General features: G+C 39.7%; 1 protein-coding gene across 2 annotated transcripts in view; it reads right to left on the reverse strand.

Moving 5' to 3' along the window:
• The window catches only part of SPRYD7 (SPRY domain containing 7), a 241,640-nt gene extending 226,860 nt beyond the window's left edge, over positions 1-14,780 (reverse strand). The window contains exon 1 of one of the 2 annotated variants that reach the window (XM_036250461.1): positions 14,681-14,780. The gene's annotated coding sequence lies outside the window, so the exon portion shown is untranslated. The remainder of the gene's footprint in view (positions 1-14,680) is intronic. The other variant, XM_036250464.1, reaches the window with a different exon arrangement.
• Positions 14,781-15,220: the final 440 nt, after the last annotated feature.

A 15,220-nucleotide genomic window follows, 5' to 3' on the forward strand; every position in this document is an offset into this window, starting at 1 on the left:
AACAAAACTCCACGAAAAGAACTAAGCGAAGTGGAGATAAGAAACCTAACAGATACCGAGTTCAAAATACTGCTTATAAGGATGCTCAATGAACTTAGTGAGAACCTCAGTGAACTTAGGGAGGGCCTCAAGAGCATAAAAAGGGACCAGGCAGAAATGATGGATGCACAGTTAGAAACGAAGGAGGCATTAACTGAAATAAAGAATAATTTACACAGCTTCAATAATAGAGTATGTAAATCCAAGGAGCAAACCATCGATTTGGAATATAAGGAAGCAAAAAATCCCCAATCAGAACAGCAAAAAGAAAAAAGAATCCAAAAAAATGAGGATAGTGTAAGGAGCCTCTGGGACAACTTCAAGCGTGTCAATATTCGCATCTTGGGGGTGCCAGAAGGAGAAGAGAGAGAACAAGAAATCGAAAACCTGTTTGAAACAATAATGGCAGAAAACTTTCCTAACCTGGTGAAGGAAACAGACATACAAGTCCAGGAAGCACAGAGAGTCCCAAACAAGAGGAACCCCAAGAGGACCACAGCAAGACACATCATCGTCAAAATGCAAACGGTTCAAGACAAAGAGAGAATCTTAAAAGCAGCAAGAGAAAGGCAGCTAGTTACCTACAAGGGAGTTCCCATTAGGCTGTCCGCTGATTTCTCAAAAGAAACTTTGCAGGCCAGAAGGGAGTGGCAAGAAATATTCAGAGTGATGAAAACCAAGAACCTACAACCAAAATTACTCTATCCTGCAAAGCTGTCATTTAGAATCGATGGACATATAAAAACTTTCCCAGACAAAAAGTTAAAGGAGTTCATCACCACCAAACCGTTATTATATGAAATGATGAAGGGTCTTTTTGAAGAAAAAGATAAAATGTATGAACAAACAAAATAGCAATGAATACATATGTATCAACAATGGAATCTACAAACAAAATGAACAGGTAGAACAGAAACATTCTCATAGATACAGAGAACATTTTGTTGGTTGCCAGTTGGGAGGGGGTTTGGGGGAATGGGTGAAAAAGGTGAAGGGATTAAGAAGCACAAATTCATTGCTAGACTGACAAACCTCAAAGGGAAAGGGGTTGGGGGGGTGAGAAGAAATAAACCAAAGAACTTATATGCATAACCAATGGACACAGACAATAGTGTGGGAAAAGGTGGGAGGGGGGCGGGAGTGGGGAGGAGGGTGTCAATGGGGGAAAAATGTGGAACATCTGTAATACATTTTACATCCAACAATAAAGATTTGGAAAAAAAAAAAAAAACAAAACAAAATACTGAGCCTAAATTTTAAATAATAATTTCAGTTTTAAAAGGTAGTACACATATATTTTTCTCCTTAGATTTATTTTCAATATAAAAATGTATATAGGGCCCTGGCTGGTTTGGCTCAGCAGTAGAGCGTCAGCCTGCGGTCCAGAGAGACCTGGGTTTGGTTCCCGCTAAGGGCATGTACCTCGGTTGCAGTTTGTCCCCGGCCCTGGTTGGGTCATGCAGGTGGCAGCCGCTCGATGTGTCCCTTTCACGTTGATGTTTCTCTCTCTTTCTCCCTCCCCACTCTATCTGAACAAAAAATGGAAAAATGTCCTCGGGTGAGGATAAAAAAAAAACGTAGATAGAGCCCAGCCCGTGTGGCTCAGTGTTTGAGCATCGACCCATGCATCAAGAGGTCGCTGATTCGATTCCTGGTCAGGGCACATGCCCAGGTTGTGAGCCAAATCCCCAGTCAGGGGGCATGCTGGAGGCAGCAATCGATGTTTTCTCTCATTGATGTTTCTATCTCTCTTTCCCTCTCCCTTCCTCTCAAGTACTTCAAAAGCAAGAAATGAACCAATAAATTTGGCTTCTGTTTCTCAAAAAATAAAAAATGTATATAGGAAATTAAAAGATATTTATATTTTATAGCAAAATTTTGCCAGATGGAGATGGAAGAAGCTTTAAAGCGTTGGCCTTGCCTAGCCTGTGTGCTCAGTGGATTGAGCGTTCTCCCATGGACTGAGCAGGCTCCATCCCCAGTAAGGGGGCCTGCAGGAGGCAGACAATTGTTGTGTCTCAAATCGATGTTTCTATCTCTCTCTCTTCCTCTATCTCTAAAAAAAAAAAAAAATCAATGAAAACATTTTTTTTTTTTTAATTTTGGCCTTATACACCATTCTAGGAATTTATCCTAATTTAGGAAATAATCTGAAATGTAAAAACAGATTTATGTATCAAAAAGTTCATAGCAACACCATTTATAAGAAAGTAAGGAAAATAGCTTAAATGACCACTTAAGGAAATAGTTCTCCATACAAGGAACATTATGCAGTCATTGAAAATGTTTTTGCAGAATTATAAATAACTTGAGGAAACATTTCTGATAAATTGTTATGAAATAAGGCAGTGTACTCAAGCAAACAGTTTAAACTCCATAAGCCTTAAAAACTGCATGGAAATACAGTGAACTGCAATAGTCATTTGCATTTCAATAAAGGAATTATTGATTATTTTTTTACTGTTGTCATTTAAAAATATTTTCAAATTTTTCTTTAACTATGTGTACAACTTTTATAATCAGAAAAAGAAATCCATTACTTATCAAAGATATATGATTATTTCCCAATGATGTTTTCAGTGTATCATCATGTGAGTATAAATATTGTTGACCAAAAGAAAAGCTTGATATTATTTAAATCCAAATAATGGAGTTTTCAAAACAAACACTGATATATATCCTACAACTTGTAAAATTATAATGGTTTAGTATCATTTACTAATTATTTTGACATGGTGGGCTCTCATTATGTTTATTGATGGAGAGACCTCAATTCATTTACCAAGTTCCTTGAATTTGTCAGTTAATTATCTCCCAACAAGAGATGAACGATATGGTATGATGTCAAAAAGCTGTCCAGAAAATTGCCATTAGCTTGTGTGGTGCACTTTTGCAAACTATTATTTTGTACATCAAAAAGAACAGTCTCTTAAGTGCTAATTTTTTACTAACACAAAAGAGAGAAAAATGTGTTCTTACCTTGTTTATTTTGGCCAGCTGTGAGCTTCAGGTAATATTCTGTGATCTGACATCACCAGTAAAAAAGGTTTCTTGGGGAAATAACTGGCAATAATACTTACCTTGTAGGGTTGTTATAAGTTTTAGAGATCATGTATGTAAAGTGCCTAGCACAGTAAATAGTGGCTATTAAAATAATACATAATATTACTATGACTTCTTATCTATTATATAACTTATATATACGGTGAATTGAAAAAATACAAAGTGCAGACTATTTTTAAAACATTTTCATAGACTTTCAAATAAAGATAGAGAATGAAGGAAAACCACAAAGTCTTCCTACCCAGATATTTTACAAAATGGACAAAACAAAGAACAGTAAAAATTATTTTAACATTACTAGAAGTAGCCAGAAAACATATACAACCTAAACCAATGAAGGCCAAAGTAATATTGGTATTTCAAAACAAATAAATTTGGGACAGCAAGAAATGATAGACATGACTGAAAATTGAATTCTCACTAAAAGGAAAGATTGGCAATCCCAGCACATTCCCTAGTCAACTCATTCTTCTATTCTCTAAGACAATTATGACTTCTCTCACCTAAATCTCCCACATCTTCCTGTTCCTCACTTAAAACTCGTTTCATTGATAAATAGAAGCTGTCACATGAGAAACTTATGTTTCCCATACTATATCTACAAGCCCACTTTCATCTCTACTCATATATACTCTCTCTTCCTTTACAAAGGATCAACTGTCCCTGCTCTTATCTAAGGCAAACCCTTCAACTTGTGCCTGGGATCCCATCTTGTCTTGCATAGTCAAGGATTGTGTTCCTGTGATTATCCCCTCCATTTCCAGCACCCTCACTTTCTCCCTCCCTACTGGATTACTCCAATCAGTCAACATACTGTAATATTTCCCATCATAAAAATAGCATCACCGTAGACCCCATGTCCCCCTCTACTTATATGGTGAATAGGAGTACTGACAGCTCCACCTAATGTGCTCCCGTTTGAGATCATGATTAACTTCTGCCAGATCATTTTACTCTTCCCAAACATGTGGGACCCCCTCTTCCTCAATGCAATTCCTCACTCTTTTTCTTCTTCTCCATCAATACTTATTTTCCCCTAGGTCATCTCATTCCAATTTTCCTGGTATATTGTCTATGTTCTTAGGACTCTTAAAATTTGTATTCTATCCCTGATACCTCTGTTGAGCTCCGAACTCACATCCAACCTCTTGTCTGGGAGCTCTATTTAGATGTCTAATAAAGACCTCAAAGTTAGCACATTCAAAACATATCTCTTAATTTTCTTCTCCAATTCAGTTTACATCTCCTCCAGGTCAATAAATGGCATGTTCATCTACTTGCTCAAGGCAAAAACCTAGAAATCATTCTTAATTCCTCTTTGTGTCAGTTACTAAGCTGTTGTCTCTTAGCAATAAAGCCTTCCATACTCTGCTTTGTGATGCTGGGACTGGGACTTGACAAACTACATTTCTACTTTACCAGCTGAATCCCTGCCTGTCAATAAGGGGCATTAAGAAAGATTAAGAATCAAGAAGAGGGTACAAGAACTCTTCCTTCTTGGTTTTCCACACCTGTCAGCGTTGCTCCAATTATGGTCCTTCATCTTGACATGGCAGTTAGCTCCAAATTTCAACTATTTTCTACTTTCCTATAACCAGTCCCAGCAAATGGGCAGCACCCCCTCCTCTGAGGTCAGAGTTCCAGCTCTGCTGAGTCTTTCCTCATAGCATCTGGGTTCTAATAACTTCAGGTCTTTCCTGTGTTTATTCAGTACCAGGAGTAGTAGATCCTTCCTGAAGTACTCTATTATCTCAGTACTGCCTTTTTCCTTTTTCAGTTCTACAACATCTATTTGAACAATTATTTATATAGCAGTCTCCCCTATCCACAGTTTTATATTCATTCTATGATTTCAGTTACCCACAATCAACTGCAGTCTGAAAATATTAAATGGAAAATTCCAGAAATAAACAATTAATAAGTTTTAAGTTGCATGCCATTCTGAGTAGTGTAATGAAATCTCGAGCCATCCCGCTCCATCCTGCCCAGCATATGAATCATCCCTTTGTCCAGCATATCCACTCTGTATACGCTCCCCACCCGTTAGCAATCCAATAGTTATCTCAGTGACCAGATCAACTTTTGGGGTATGGAAGTGCTTATGTTCAAGTAACCCTTATAATAGCCTAATACTTCATCACATTCATCTCACTCCATCTCACCACATAGGCATTTATCATCTCACATCATCACAAGAAGGGTGAGCACAGTATAAGAAGATGTTTTGAGAGAGACCACATTCCCCTAACTTATTATAATATACTATTATAATTCTATTTTATTAGTAGTTATTGTTTTTAATCTCTTACTGTGCCAAATTTATAAATTAAGCTTTATCATAAGTGTGTATGTATATGAAGAAACAGTATATATAGGGTTCGGTATTATCTGTGATTTCAGGCACCCACTGGGGGTCTTGGAAAGTATCCCCAACTGATAAGAGGGGACTACTGTACTCAATATATTTTTGAAATATTTAGTGGCAGCCAAAGCGACTCTTCTAAAGCACTTACCATCTCCCTGCTTCTCATCATACTTATCCCTCACTAAGGCCTACAATCCCTTTTGTGACCTGCCCTAATTCTCTACTCTCATTTCTCACCGGCTTCTGTTTACTTATTTGGCTCTTATCATTCTGTCTTGGACATACCATCTTCCTTCTGAAAGGCCTTTGTCCTTGCCCTTCTCTGTGTCTGGATTACCCAGGTCTTCTAGCTCTCTGCCTCACTTCATTCAGGTCTCTTGTCAAATGTCATCACAGAGAGCCTGTTTCATTGCTCTACCTAAAATGCCCAATTCCTTCCCCACCCTTCCAATTCCTTACTTGGATTTCTTATTATTATTTCTACCAGACATTATAGGTTTGTTTATTTCTTCCTCACCCATCCTAACTAAAATGTTCATAGCTACATAAAAGCAGGGATGTGATCTTATTTACCATTGATGCTGGCACTTAGTAAATTCCAGCTGACAAATGAATTTAATAAATAAATTGAACTGAATACAGAAGAAAACTAGACCAAAGTAACTGCAAAGAAGATAATATGCAAGTGAGACAAAGACAACCTAATGTAGCCTGATTCATCTTCCTGAGAACATGACACAACATATGAGTAAGAAAAAGCATTTAAAGATGTAACAGGAGAAAATTTCCACAAAATAATGAGAGAACTGAATCTGTAGTATAATTTGTCAAAAGACAAATGGACACATAATATTCAATATTGAGGCATCTCATGATTAAGCTAGTAATCATAATGAATGAAAGAAAAACGTTCAGACCTTTACAGAGAAAATGAAATAACTTAAAGAGGGAGGAAATCATGTTGGCCTTAGGCTTCCTCTAAGCAGTGTTCAAACTCAGAAAACAGGAAAAATGTCTGTAGTTTTAAAGCAAAGCCGGGATGACCCCAAACTATTATATCTAAATAAAGATCATTCTAAATTAACAAAAGGTCAAACAGTATCCATAAGTCCATGTTTAAAAGACAAGAAGAAGAAGAAGGCAGAGGAGGAGGAGGAAGAGGAAGAGGAGGAGGAGAAGAAGGAGAAACTACTTAGTGAAGGGCAGATAACTAAGTGATGAATAAATATTAATAACTAGGATTTGGGGAAATCAAGGCATGTTATGAGCACTGGATTTTAAAATACAGACCAAGACCAAGTGACCAAAGGAATTAGGGTTACAAAAGAGAAATAAACATTAATACCTTGACTTTGTAAAAATAATGACATAACCAATAAAATATATATTTTTTGATATCAGAGTCTATTCGTATTTCAACATTTTGAAACATACAGATAAAAAAGCCTCCAAACTCATACTTTTTTAAACTTTGGACATTTTAGGAAATAAGATCTTTTGTGGCAAAGAAACATTTTTTTTTTAAAGTTCAACAATTCCTTAAGCTGGTCTTGCTACTACCAAATTGGAATTTAAATTTAATACTTTATTACTTAAAAACAGTGCATGTTTTTATCTTAAAATTATCTTATTTGTATAAATGCATAGAAATATGCCTACCATTTAGTTCATTTAATATTGATGGTAAAATTTGGGATCTGAGGAGATTTAAAAAATTTCCTGTAACTTTCTATATTGTTTGAATTGTTTATAAATGAACATGTATTGTTTTTATGAAACCAATAAAGATATCCTAAAAATACGACTGTAAACCACAGTATGAATATACTGAACTGTACATTTTAAATGGTTAAGATGGTCAATTTTATTGTTTTTTGCCACAATTAAAAAAATTTAAATGTTATTATAAAAATTATAAAATAGAGCTAACCATTACAGTAATTTTTCAGTTGGATTTTGACTCTTACCAAATTTTCCTCAAATCTACTTTGCCACCAAACTTTACCCCTCAAATTATATCCTTTACATAATACTCCGTACTTGCCTATACTTTATCTAATTTAATTTTAGGCAGAGATTATTCACTGGCCCACATTGATATAAGTATGCAAAATGAAAAGTACTTATAAAAAGTAAGAATATGTTGTGTTACTTAATTCAATATGTTAGGTTGTTAAGAGTATAAATACATGTCATTTAATTTACTTATTTGGGAGAAAATTTTTAATTTTAATGATTTTTTTTTTCTGTTTGCTAAAATAATATGTACTCATTTTAAAAAACATGAAAAAGAAAGTAAATCACATTGCACACTTTGGTATATTTTTTCCCACCCTTTTCTATGCATATAAATAAATGCATTTTTAAATAAATGAGAAATAGTTCTATAACCTAAAAATTTTAACTGTATATTAAATTAAATATTTACCTGTGGCATTAAATATTTTTAGTGGTTGCATGGTATTCCATTAGATTCATACACCTTGATTTACCACTCATTTACTGTTGAATATTTAGTTTCCGCTGTATAGATATTGTAGTATATATAAATCTTTTACTTCATATTTGATAATTTCCTTTGAATTGGTTACTGGAAGTGGAACTACTGTACATTTGGACACTTTTTAGACCCCTGAAAGGTAATATAGTTATTGGTGAGATTGTAAATTTCATTGCACTCTTGGCAACATTGGTTATGAGCACTTGTCATCTGATGGGGAGACTCTTTCTGTAATTCAATTTGGTAAAGTTGAATTGTTCCTCATATAATCATATTAATAACTTTAGTACCTCAAGGACTTATAATTCTTTGTCTTCTCCATGATGCTTCCTTAACATAGAGCCTTGTCTAGATGTTGAAGTAATATATTTTTATTGGCTTTGGCAATATTTCTTTTAAAATAAATTATATTTTGAACACATAGAAAGGTGAAGAAAACTAACTAAAGAAGGATCCAAGTTATTTTACTTAATAAAAAGTAACATTGTCTTTATTTCTTAACATAATAGACTATTACTGAAATCATATTGAGTTTATTACTTAATGTGCCATTTTCACTATAGCACTTTCTAAAATGCTTCTAAATGCTTCATTTATAAGGTTAAGAAAAACATTCGCCTGATAACTACTTTGAAATAATTTCCACAACCCTGCCTTCATCAAGATGCCTAGAAACAGACTGGCTCATTTCCAGTTTTCTTTCATGTTATCACTACTATGAAATCATTTGTATAGATAGGGTAATACACTTTGGCATACAGAAAATAGCATCTGTAAAACTATACAGCACAGTTTGGTTGTGGTTGTTCCTCTTTTGGAACTGCATTACGTAATTTAAAAGTGTTTACTTAAGTTCCTTTGGGCTGCCTCCATGGTAGCTGTGAAGTCACGATCAGGAACAGTTTTGGCCTGATAACAAAGTCTGTTAGCTTGACATGAACACTGTGTCATTTTTTTTTTTTTTTATTGTTGCTAATAAGAAACTTTAAAAACAAAGATACACTTAATTCATTTTTTTAATGGTTTTTTTCCAAAAACCATTACAAAATACTCACATGAAACAAAGGGCTCATAAATGTATACTTGCTCATTATCTAGATGTACTGATTTTAAAACCTATATTTTAGAGTATGAATTTACCGTGTGATTTTGACTCAATATAACTATAAATACTTATGTAAAATCAGCAAAATATATAGAAGTAGTAGACAGTCTTTAAGAGAGTATGAATTATTAAAATGGCCTAAGCACTATTTCTTTCTCTAAGTTATAAAGGAATTCTTTTTAAGAGAACATCAAAGATGTCTAAATTATGTCAGTTTTAGGAGAACTGAAAAAGAGGCTAGGTTACTGCCCTGACCGAGTAGCTCAGTTGGTTAGAGCTTTGTCCCAACATACCAAGGTTTCAGGTTTGATCCTCCGTCATGGCACATACAAGAATCGACCAATGAATGCATCAATAAGTAGAACAACAAATCACTGTTTCTTTCTTCTTCTCTCTCTAAAAGTTTACTCTTGATTACTCAAGGAAATGAAGTATTTTCAGTTCCGTAGAAAACTCGAGCTCATTTACCAACTAAATAACTATTTTTTTTTTAAAGTATGCTACTTCAAAAACTATGTGTATTGATTTTAAAGAAAAATAATGCAATGTGCATTGTAAAAGTGGGAGAAGGATCATTTAAATGTTGTAATAATCAAGGGTTATATCACTTTCAAGGAAACATACAAATTCTTATAAACTACCTAAAATCACAACCATTCTTTTGGAATTACTGAGTTTTATGAATAAATAAGTCCAAGTAAAGAGCCTGACATCTAAAAACAGTCATTTTTTAGAAATGTCATTTTATTTTAATTATGTAACATGAAATTATTTTAAAATTACTTATTGGAATAATCTCCATAGCAATTTTATTTTTAACTTTGAGAAGTGATGGCCTTGCTAATGAGGAACAAATTAAGGAGGCAACAGAAAAAACTTTAAGGACCTGATCATTGCCCTGTAAGTGTAACCACTGTGTGGGTCGACCTTGTTTAGGGGAGAGAGGAGTCTGTGTTCAGGAGGCCTGATGAGGAGGGAAGAGAATGGTCATAATGGAGAAGGGGGAAGATTATGAGACAAACCACCTACTTGGGATTAGCTTTCCTGTAACAATAAAATGTGTGAGTCTTTATATTTCATTCTAATATTAAAAAGAGGATGTTTATTTGCCTTCTTTTCTTTAAGCATTTTTCATATACAACACACTCTGTGGTTTTTTTAATGTTAAAAAAAAATCTCTGAGCCTTATGGTGGTCTTCCTGCAGTGTGCCTCTTTATTTCTTTTTGTTTGTATCTTAGGAAAATACCTCTTGGATTTTTAATCAGAATGTGACTTTTCCTTTGTGAAATAAAAACATATTTGAAAACTCAAGGCTCCTTCTTGGTTGTGATTGGGTCTGTTTGCCTTTTTTTTTTTTACAGTCTTTGCAGAAAATTTTCAGAGATTTGCAGTGCCTTCTTTACCTGAAACAGTGGGTAAGAAAGTCACAGTGCCTAACCCAAGTCCATACCTTCTATATGCAGACATACAAGATTGGAATCACTGGAAATTTCCTGCAGAGAACAACCTTAATTTGCATTATGGATGCAAGATGGGTGAATATACCACAACAGTATATACATAAAATGCAAGTGATAGCCCTGGCCGGTTTGGCTCAGTGGTTAGAGTGTTGGTCCTCGGACCAAAGGGTCTCTGGTTTGATTCCTGGTCAAGGACACGTACCTGGATTGCAGGTTCAATCCCTGGCCCTGGCCAGGGTCATATAGGAGGCAATCAATCAATGTGCCTCTCTCACATAGATGTTTCTCTCTCTTTCTCTTTCTCCCTCCCTTCCACTCTATCTAAAAATCAGTGGAAAAAAATATCTTTGGGTGAAGATTAACAAACAACAACCAAAAAGTGCTTCTGCAAGTGACAGAATCATCTAAACTCACGCTGTACTTGTACAGATCATACTCAACAATGGTCATAACAAGTCCAACACATTGTTTAGAAATCATTTTATCTGAAGTTAATGTGTGATGATTTTAAACACATACCAGTCTTTGACACTCCTCCCATTAAAAGGTAGAGTCTAATTCCCCTTTCTAAAATATGTATGGCATTATGGATTCACCTCTAATAAACAGAATTTGATGAAAATGTGCTGTATGACTTCTAAGACTAGGTCATAAGTGGAAGCCAGCAACCCTGCTATGAGGAAGCCCAGATCTCAAGGGGAGGCCAAGTGCTGGTGTTCTGGCTGATAGCTCCAGCTAAGGTCCTGGACTTCAGTCAGTCCTAATTCCTAGACATGCAAGTGGACAGACTTTAGATGATGCAAGCCTCCAGCCTATGAGCTGTCCTAGCTGAAACAACCTGTCTCTACAAAGCCCTACCCAAACTGCATATTCATAAGTAAAGTAATGTTGTTTGAAACCACTAAGTTCTGGGATGGTTTGCTATGTACTACTCACAGTTTTAAACTAGGGACACCGCACTGTCTTTAGTCACTCATCATTATCCTGCAAAGGTTCCTCTGACTCCTCCCCTTTCTTTAAATGTGGGTGGGTCCCAGGGTTCCCTTCTCAGAACCCTCTCACTTAACACAATCTCTGGGCCACTTATCCACTCCTGTGGCTCTAGCTACTACCTACGTTTTAATGACTCCACAAAGAGCCAGACCTTCCTTCCAACCCTCCTGGGATAGTTCCCTACTATCTCAAATTCCACAGAGACAAAACATAGTTCCTCCTCCTGGACTTGAGGCCCGCTCATCTGCCCAGTCCCCACCTTAGACCAGAAAATTGGAGATCTTTTGCCCCATACAATCAGTTTTCCATTCCACTGATTCTTTTTACTTTTCTTGAAACCCTCTTCTCTTTATCCCCACTGCCACTAAGTACACAGCAGTGGTCCTAGTCAATTCTTACTTAGATTACATGCTGTTTTACAGTATACACATACACACACACACAGTTTTTATTATATATATAGTTTTTATTACATATATATAGTGTATGTATGTGTGTGTATACACACACACACCTGGATTTCCATGGTTTTCCCTTTCCTATAGGTCAGCGATTTTCAACCTTTTTCATCTCATGGCACACATAAACTAATTACTAAAATTCTATGGTACAACAAAAAATATATTTTTGGCCAATCTGACCCCCCCAAAAAGGTGTAATTTTGATTCATTCATACTGGATGGCTATTGTTGTGCTGGCTATTGTCGTTTTTTAATTTGACAATCTAAGGGAAACAAGGTCAGTGCCCCTGACTAAATAGTCATGTATTGCATGTTTTAAACTATCTTGTGGCACACGGGTTGAAAATCTCTGCTATAGGTTTTAATTCTGTGGCCCAATAGTCATGCACTCACCAAGCACAGTAAACCCTTTGATATTGTATGCAAAATAGTAGTATGGGTCTATAGGTGAATTGCATTCCATAGGTTCTCAAAAGACTATGTGTACTGCAAAACGCTAAAAAGATGTAGGTATCAGCTAAAGTCCAAACTCCTCTGCGTGACCTATCCATCCCCATCCTTCCCTCTTCCCTTCTTACCTCTCTCTTCAATCCCCACATGTGTCCCAACCATACTTATCTCGCCTTAATTCTTCACTGCAGGCCTTTGTACACGCTGCTTTGATTCTCAGCTTGGGAAGCCCTTTCCTTTCTTCTTAGCTGGCCTAATTTTTGCCATCCAGGTATCTACCTTCTTTCTTTCAAAAAACACCTCAAGTCACACTATCTACAGAAAGCTGTGCAGGCTAGGCAGATGGAATGTGAACTCTTTGCCTCCCTGAAGCCAGTCTATCAATTGCTCTTTCTTTTAGCATCTACCTCCTGGATTTCGAAATTGAACCCCAGGCTGTATTTTTGCAGCGTTTTCTTGGGAGGGAGAAATTGGGCGGTAAATTCGTGATTTATAGTTGCCAGCAGATTTTTTATAACAAACCCCACACACACTTTCCTGTTAACAGAATGTTGTTACGTATTTAACAAATCCGGTAATTAATAAAAGCAGTTTTGATATTCAGCGAACCACTAGGAAATAATTTATCCTAGTTCACCGCAACACCACCCCAAAAAAGGCAGCCTATTATCATAATGTGTCCATGAAATTATCTACCCTAGAAGATGCTACAACTTTTGGGGATAAACCCTGCTCTGACGAGTCAGCTAATGTCTTACAGCATAGACTCTCACAGTCAAACCTTTTTCTCTTTCAAAAAAGTCTTTTAATTGTTGCCTCCAACGCAGCTCTTCGCCCTCTTTGGGCCAAGGATCTGTGCGAAGTGTATTTCCCTGCTAGTAACACATCAATTTATAAATAGCGCTCACCGCGCTGAATCACCAAACCCCTCGAGTTTCCCAATAGCTCGTAACTACGGCTGGAATCCCATCCCTGGAGCGGTGGTAGACTCCTACCACATACCCGCGACACTGGACCCTAGGCCCGCTCAGCTGAGCGGGTGCCGGACCAGCCGGCGCCTCGGGAACGCGTGCAAGGCCGCTGATTCCCATCCAAAAGTCGAGAGTGTCGGACTTCTGAAGCGCGGATGGCGCTCTCAAAACGCTGCGGAACTTGGCCTTGACTGCTCTAGGGCTGTCCCCGCCCCCTCCGTAGCTGGGAGCCGCGGGGGGCCAGCACCAACCTCCGCCCTGCGCCGCCCCGTCCGCTCACACAATGGAGCTCGTCGGAAGCCGGCGACAAGGGCAGCGGCTCAAGTCCCAAGCCCGGTACTCCGGGAAGCTGGGGAAGCATGCAGGGGTTAGGGCCATTAGGAAAACCACAGTATGTCCTCCGCCCACTCCCACACTTTGAAAAGGCGGTGTGCCGGTACTGGGGGCCGGGGAGCAGAAATCGGGGAAGGAACGGAAGTGCCACCCCCTGCAGTCAGGGGACGGTGACGTCACCGCTACTGTTAGCCTGTAGCGGGGGCGGCTGCCCGTCACGTGACCCCAACCCTCCTCCCCCCCCCCTCCGCCCCAAATCCCGCGCCCGCTCCCTTCCCCAGCCCCGACTCCCACTTCTTCTCCCTACTTTCGCCCTCCCTCCCTGCTCTAGGAAGGCTGTCAACAGGGCCAGCTCCGCCCCCTCCCCCGCGCCCTGTGTAACCGCCACGGCGGCGCGGCGGGCTGTCGCGCTCCGGTCCCAGGCTCCTGGAGGAGCGTGCTCCTGCCTCCACCTAGCCCAATTCCTGGCGCGCTGGGTGCGTGGGCACCGGATCCAGGGTGCACGGCGGCGTGCAACAACAGCGATTTTCTGCTCTGCCTGGTCCGAGCTCCGAGGGGGCGAGTCCCCGGCACCTCTCCGTCGGGGGTCGGCATCCAGGAGGGAGCGGCAGCTGGGGACCGGCCCTCGAACCCCTCCAGGCGGCCCGCACCTCCGCGGCGTTCCCGCCTCCGCTCTCCCTGCAGCCTGGGCGGCACTCGCTAGTCCTGCCTGCTTTCGTCTACGGCGGCGGCGCGGGCACTGGCCGTACGACTGGGGACCAGGCGCAGGCTGCCTCCTTGAGTCCCCTCGGCCACCCTGCCGTGGACTGCTGGGATTATAGATTTGGTGGCTGTCACTGCTGCGCCTCGTTCTATTTTTCCCTTCAATTCCCTTCTAAAAGTAGAGGCTTTGGAGTGGGGAAAGAAAACCCAGTGTAGAAAGGGGCGGTACGGACTGACCTGTCAACGGTGAAGGAGGAAGACCCCTGGCCAGGGCGAGTTTTCGAGCCCGCACAGGGACGGGAGCCCTGAGTTCGTGCAGAGTGGCGCGGCGGCGGCTGTGCCTCAGCTAGGTGTCCCACCTCGGCAGCGCGGCCCCGCCGCGCCCGCCCCTCCCCGGGCGCCGCGCTCCTAGCACCATCGCCAGGGACCAAGGAACCCCCCAGCTCGATTTTTTTGTGCAGTTTCAGCAAAGCTCCGAGGAAGTTGGTCCTTTTGTTCCACTATTTATAGATTGCGTCAACATTGCGAAAAGGAGAAGGCGGAGCGGTGGCCCCTCCCCCTGCCCCCACCGGCCCTGAGAGAGAAAAGCCCCAGCACACGACCTAAGTACACAGCGCGCTAGTCGCCTGCCTGCCCTGGCCTCCAGCTCGCAGCTTCCCCCTCCTCCTGAGCGCTGCCAACCCCGTCACGTGTCAGCCCGGGAAAATCAGCTACCCGGGGTTCTGCGCCGCCTGCCAGGTTTCGTGGAGGCAGCGGCTGTCTCGCTCACCCGTGCGC

Source organism: Molossus molossus, unplaced genomic scaffold (assembly GCF_014108415.1).
Source record: "Molossus molossus isolate mMolMol1 unplaced genomic scaffold, mMolMol1.p scaffold_m16_p_9, whole genome shotgun sequence".
Lineage (NCBI taxonomy): Eukaryota > Metazoa > Chordata > Mammalia > Chiroptera > Molossidae > Molossus > Molossus molossus.